At 42.4% G+C, this 7,398-nt stretch overlaps 1 pseudogene; it reads right to left on the reverse strand.

Moving 5' to 3' along the window:
- Positions 1-1,525: 1,525 nt before the first annotated feature.
- On the reverse strand, positions 1,526-6,205 carry LOC121838838 (annotated as a pseudogene).
- Between the last annotated feature and the right edge of the window lie 1,193 nt (positions 6,206-7,398).

Raw genomic sequence — 7,398 nt, forward strand, 5'->3', positions numbered from 1 at the left:
ATCCCTCTTTCTCTCATTTTTTATTTTTGAACATTTATTTAACTAGTCAAGTCAGTCAAGTCAGATTTAGGGGAAGAGCTTTCACTGATTCAGATGAACACCCACTTTCACAGTAATTGTCCTCGGTGATAAATCAACATTTTGTAACAATCTAATGTTCTTGGTATACCGTTTCCTTTTGTGAGTTGAAGGAGATGCATGAAATGATGTTTATTGCCAGTTTACATTGAATAATAATTTACCCTCCAATATCCCTGTGTTTTGGCTTTGTTATACCCCAGGTTTTGTGGAGGGAAGACTGTTGGAAAAGCATTCCAGATGAAGCCGGTTGAGAGAATCCCAAGAGTGTGCAACGCTGTCAAGGCAAAGGATGGCTACTTTTAAAGAATTTAAAATATTTTGATGTAACACTTTTTTGGTTACATGATTCCATGTGTTATTTCATAGTTTAGATATCTTCACTATTATTCTACAATGTTGAAAATAGTAAAAATACCCTTGAGTAGATGTGTCCAACCTTTTGAATGGTACTGTAGATTTGAGCAATAAGGCATGAGGTGTAGTATATGGCCAATATACCACAGCTAAGGGATGTTCTTATGTGGACACAGAGTGCCTGAACACAGCCCTTAGCCGTGTGGTATATTGGCCATATCAAACTCCCGAGGTGCCTTACTGCTATTATAAACTAATTACCAACATAGTTATAGCAGTAAAAATAAATGTTGTCATACCCATGGTACACGGTCTGATATACCATGACTGTCAGCCAATCATAAGTCGCACCCATCTACACATTTAATACATTTTTTGCAAATGTATTGAAATTGAAATATCTCATTTAGATAAGTATTCAAACCCCTGAGTCAATACATGTTAGAATCATCATTGTCAGTGATTACAGCTGTGAACCTTTCTGGGTCTAACAGCACACCTGGACTGTACAAAACTTGCACATTAAATTCTTCAAGCTCTGTCAAGTTGGTTGTTGACCATTACTAGACAGCCATTTAAGTCTTGCCTTATTTTCGAGTTGATTTAAGCCAAAACTAAGTAACTGCAGTGTATATTGTGTTTTAGGTTATTGTCCTGCTGAAAGGTGAATTTGTCTCCCAGTGTCTGTTGGAAGCAGACTAAACCAGGTTTTCCTCTAGGATTTTGCCTGTGTTTAGCTCTATTCCATTTGAATTTTTATCCTATTGCCGATAACAAGCATACCCACAACATGACGCAGCCACCAGCATGCTCAAAAATATGAAGACTGGTACTCGTGTTTTGTTTGCCCCAAACATAAACCATGTATCCAAGACCTTCAAATGTTTTAATCCTTCTTGGTGATATATCATTTGTGGATTCAAATAAAGTATAGGGTGTAAGGACATGTTTCATAATATTGAACAAAAGAACCCAAGTCTTGTCTTTATGCTGCTTAGTCAAAATCAGACCAACCACCACAGTTCAGAAAATCAACATTGTTTTGAAGAAATACTTTAGTACACAAAATGCACTAAGTATTATGTCAGTGTTATTTGAAGAATAGTTTATTTGGGGTTAATGTTTAATTTCTCCATGCTTCCTCCTGACCGTGCATTGCTGCAGCACCAGAAGGGCATCATTATGGTTGTATTACACACAAATTATGCCTGATGAAATACACAATCAATGGGATTTACACATTTTGAATTTACATCGATTTTACACTCAATTGAGACTTCAGAGGAGAGAAGACTGGAAAGAAATACAAATCCGCCCAATGAAGAGGAAGATATCCAAGTGGTCTCTCTGGTCTATGTTCCTCAGAGAAGATCTCCTGCAAGACAAAAACGGTCAGCCCCAGTGTTCTACTTCCCAGTCTTGTGTGTGTGCATTACCGTATGCATGCGTGCCTCACATTTAGCCACAGGTGTAAGCCACATCCAGGTACTTGTAGGTTCCTACACAGGGATCTCCATACAGAGAGTTGTACGCCGAGACGTCACACTGGCTCTTCCCATTACACCTGTGTCAATGACAGGTACAGGTTAACACTACACTACAGGTTAACACTACACTACAGGTTAACACTACACTACAGGTTAACACTACAGTACAGGTTAACACTACAGTACAGGTTAACACTACACTACAGGTTAACACTACACTACAGGTTAACACTATAGTACAGGTTAACACTATAGTACAGGTTAACACTAGTCATGTTTCTACAGTCCAGGTTAACACTAGTCCAGGTTAAAACTACAGTCATGTTTCTACAGTACAAGTTAACACTACAGTACACTGCAGGTTTCAGTACCTCTTTGCCACCTTACTGGTGGTTATGGATTGGCTGAGGCAGTTGGTGTTGGCTAGTTGGTTAGCTGGCCGATTAAAGGAACACACTAGCTGGTCACGGCGGCCATAGTTGGCACTGTGGATCTGGATCGTACCTTTATCTGAGGGAAAGTAGGAAGGAGAAAGGGGGATAAGGTAAGGCTGGATGTCTTTGGTGTACAAGTGATGGTAATAAACAGTGTATAATACTGCTCCACTATATCATCATATGAGATGTGACTACACTGTACAGCAGTGTTGACCAGCTTACAACATTCTAATAGAGCAGCATACTACCCTGCATCCCACTGCTGGCTTGCTTCTGAAACTAAGCAGGGTTGGTCCTTTTGAGTTCCTGGATGTGTGACCAGATGCTGCTGGAGGTGGTGTTGAAGGGCCAGTAGGAGGCACCCTTTGCTCTGGTCTAAAAAAAGATCCCATAGCCCTGTGTAGGGTGCAGTCTTTCCGATGGGACGTTAAACGGGTGTCCTGACTCTGGTCACTAAAGAGCCCATGGCACATATCGTAAGAGTAGGGGTGTTAACCCCGGTGTCCTGGCTAAATTCCCAAATCTGGCTCTCATACAGTCATGGTCACCTAATCATCCCCAGCTTCCAATTGGCTCATTCAACCTCCTCTACCCTGTAACTTTTCCCCAGGTCATTGCTGTAAATGAGAATGTATTCAGTCAACTTAACTGGTAAAATAATGTATAAAAATAGAGCCCCACATTCTCGTAGGGCATCGGACCCGCCCCACATTCTCGTAGGGCATCAGAGCCTCACCACATTCTAGTAGAGCATCAGAGCCTCACCACATTCTAGTAGAGCATCAGAGCCTCACCACATTCTAATAGAGCATCAGAGCCTCACCACATTCTAATAGAGCATCAGAGCCTCACCACATTCTAATAGAGCATCAGAGCCTCACCACATTCTAATAGAGCATCAGAGCCTCACCACATTCTAATAGAGCATCAGAGCCTCACCACATTCTAATAGAACATCAGAGCCTCACCACATTCTAGTTGAACATCAGAGCCTTCACACGTGATGCTGCGTGCTGCCAAGACAAACAAACAGGAATTACACACCACACTGGCCACTGCTGGGCAGACAAATAAAAGACATACATTTTCATTGCAGACATTGGCCTGGTTTAGTATTTTGTATTATTATACATAGAAACAGACTGACTTGCTGGGAGGCAGGTGTAGGTGGTTTCCAGGTATTTGTAGATTCCAACACAGGGGTCAGAAGTACGGAAAGACTTCAGTGTTCACTTCACACACTTGTTTCCCATTGCACCTGGGGGATATCAGGAGGTAAGATGAGCTATGGCTGGGATTTAATCAAACGCGGTGTCAACAAGCATGCAGCGCTTGACATTTAAAGCAAACATTTGCAGTGTTTACTGTGAACATCAGGAAAATTGGCTTTAAAAAGGCACATTGATACTGCAATGTGCTTTTCAACAAAGTGCCTCTGAATCCCAGCATGTCTTTATCAAATAAATACTGACTGTACCTGTGTGAGAGGACCTCCAGGGTGCCCGTCTGTGAACACTGTGTGTTGGTCAGCTGGTTGGCAGGTCGTCCTTCTTTGCAGGTGGTTCCGTCAGTCCTTCCATACAGAGCTCTCTCAATGAAGATCACTCCAGAATCTAGCAGGGCAAGAAAAATCAACATGTAAAGAAACAGACAGCACTATGGAGAGACCATCAGGATAGAATGTGTGTGTTCTTACCACAGATCAGGAACTGGACGTTTTCTCCATTGTCACAGGTGACCACTCTCGTCGCTGAGTGAGAAACAATCACATATACACTGAACAAAAAATAAAACGCAACAAATGTGTTGGTCCCATGTTTCATGAGCAGAAATAAAAAATCCCAGACGTGTTCCATATGCAAAACAGCTTATTTCTCTTAAATGTTTTACAAATTTGTTTACATCCCTTTTAGTAAGCATTTCTCCTTTGCCAAGATAATGTAGCCACCTGACAGATGCGTCAAATCAAGAAGCTGATTAAACAGTATGCTCATTACACAGGTACACATACTGGGAACAATAAAATGTGCAGTTTTGTCACAAGACAATACCACAGATGTCTCAAGTTGAGGGAGCGTGCAATTTGCATGAACGTCTACCATAGCTGTCGCCACAGAATTTCATGTTCATTTATCTACCATAAGCAGCCGCCAACGCTGTTTTAGAGAATATGGCAATATGTCCAACCGGCCTCACAAACGCAAACCACATGTACCACCAATCCGGGACCACCACATCCAGCTTCTTCACCTGCGAGATTGTCGAATATACCCTCCGACGAAACACATGCAAAGCGGCAATACAGAGTGAAGCCTTTAAACAGGTCAACATTCACAAGGCCGGAGGGCCAGACGGATTACCAGGACGAGTACTCAAACATGCGCTGACCAACTGGCAAATGTCTTCACTCACATTTTCAACATGTCCCTGACTGAATCTTTAATACCAACATGTTTCATGCAGACCACCATAGTGCCCAAGAACACTAAGTTAACCTGCCTAAATGACTATCGACCCATAGCACTCACATCTGTAGACATGAAGTGCTTTGAAAGGCTGAACACCCTTATCCCAGAAACCCAAGACACACTCCAAAAAGCATACCGCGCAAACAGGTCCATAGATGCAATCTCGATTGCACTCCACACTGCCCTTTCCCACCTGGACAAAAGGAACACCTATGTGAGAATGCTATTCATTGACTACAGCTAAGCATTCAACACCAGAGTGCCCTCAAAGCTCATCACTAAGCTAAGGACCCTGGGACTAAACACCTCCCTCTGCACCTGGATCCTGCTCTTCCTGACAGGCCAACCCAGGTGGTAAGGGAAGCTTACAAAACATCCGCCACACTGATCATCAACACGTGGGCCCTCAGGGGTGCGTGCTCAGTCCCCTCCTATACTCCCCGTTTACTCATGACTGCACGGCCAAGCACGACTCCAACGCCATCATTAAGTTAGCTGATGACAACAGTGGTAGGCCTGATCACCAACAACGAGACAGCCTATAGGGAGGTCAGAGACCTGACCGTGTGGTGCAAGACAACAACCTCTCCCTCAACGTGATCAAGACAAAGGAGATAGTTGTGGACTACAGGAAAAGGAGGACTGAGCACGCCCCCATTCTCATCGACGGGGCTGTAGTGGAGCAGGTTGAGAACTTCAAGTTCCTTAGCATCCACATCACCAACAAAGTAACATGGCCCAAGCACACCGAGACAGTCAGACTAAAAAGACTTGGCATGGGTCCTCAGATCCTCAAAAGGTTCTACAGTTGCACCATCGAGAGCACTGACGGGTTACATAACTGCCTGGTAAAAAGAAAATGATGCGCTCACACACAATCACCAACGTACCTGCAGCTGGTAGTGTACAGCAAACTGCAGCCAGCACTGAAACACATCACACAGCTAGTTCAGCTTTTCTAACCTTGGTCAGTCTCATCGCAATTCTTTACAGAAGATTAGCAGCATATACAGTAAGTATATAAATAATGTACAGTATATAGTATGGTACTGCGTATAGACAGACATGGGACATCACCTAGTCCTCAGATAATACAGGATGCTGTATATTAGACCTGGGTCATACTGTTGATATTTGACTTCAATTACTTTCAATAAAAACTGATATAGAAACTTCTGGAAAATACTGGAATGTATATTTTAAACGCCCTCAAATACGTATTTTGTTACAAGTCAGTCAGTATACTCACAGGTGAACGCAGTCAGTCTGACAAGGAGCATGATGCTGGGTACAGGTGTGGTAGTAGCTGGTTCAGTTGTAGTAGTAATAAGTAAGATGTTACAGATGGTCACCTGGACAAATACACCTAACATTTATTGATACTTGCAAAGAACAGATCCTTGTTTACAAAGCATCGACCAGGAACACAAAGCACAGCAGATTAGCAAATTAAAATTCATATAATGTTACAAATTCGCAAAAGTAATCAAATGTTACAATTCTAGATAGGAGGTAGGCAGCTAACGTCATATAGCTTGATAACGTTAGCTAGGCGTTACGTTTAGGAGCTAAGGGGTTAAGGTTAGCTAAAAGGGTTCACTAAAAGGGTTAGGGGATGTGTTAGCTAACATGCTAAGTAGTTGCAAAGTAGCTAAAAAGTAGCCAGTAGTTGAAAATGTGTTATTAGCTAAAGTGTCAATGTTTCAAACTCGTCACCTTTGGGTTGCTAGAAATGTGCCTTATACACCCACCCTGACCAACCACCATGCTTACATTTTTGTCTTAAGTAACCATACTGAAATCATTCTAAACTGAGTGTTCCGGATTTACTTTTACTACGTATAGTCTGAGACCAGGCTGCAATGCGATGATATGCATACAATGCTTTATTATAAAAGTGATACGCCTTCATGCGTTCCGGTACCTCAGAATTCCCCAGGTCACCCCCTTCTCGCGCTCACTTTTTGTTCCGGAACCTACCAATTAAGCACTGAATTTAACAACGTTTTCATGCGCAGGTCTTCCCATATTCACATAGATGACTACACCATATGTGATTGAATCGCAAGACAGCATTATATTGGTTTTTCATTTCAATAGTACAATCGCCAGTTACCATAGATTTACATAATTTACACCATTTGCTATGTCCTTTGTTGTTTCTTTATTGGACCAATTACACGTGTACACTTTGATTGTTTCAAGTTGTTTGTATTGTTTGCTTATCTCACCTGAGCTGGCTTGTTTCTCCTGCGTCTCTGAAAGGAGCGTGCTCAGGTATTAATGATTATATATCCTATGGCAGACGTCCCTAATTACATTCAGCCGTGGGACGATTTTTCTTTACGGGAATTCTATTAATGCCCCTGGCCTGCGCCCCGGGTGAACCCGGTAAGCGTTGATTGCCTTCGTTTTGAACCAGGCCGCCTCCCGACATTGAGCTGGGTGCCCCAAATTTGGTCGGATGGAGAATTGTACACACCATGCTTACATCACTGGGCCCGTAATCATCCAATCAAACTTTATTGGTATGGTAATATTTACCTAATTTGTCAAATCCTAAAAGAGGGT

The sequence above is a fragment of the Oncorhynchus tshawytscha genome, linkage group LG23, assembly GCF_018296145.1.
Source record: "Oncorhynchus tshawytscha isolate Ot180627B linkage group LG23, Otsh_v2.0, whole genome shotgun sequence".
Classification (NCBI taxonomy): domain Eukaryota; kingdom Metazoa; phylum Chordata; class Actinopteri; order Salmoniformes; family Salmonidae; genus Oncorhynchus; species Oncorhynchus tshawytscha.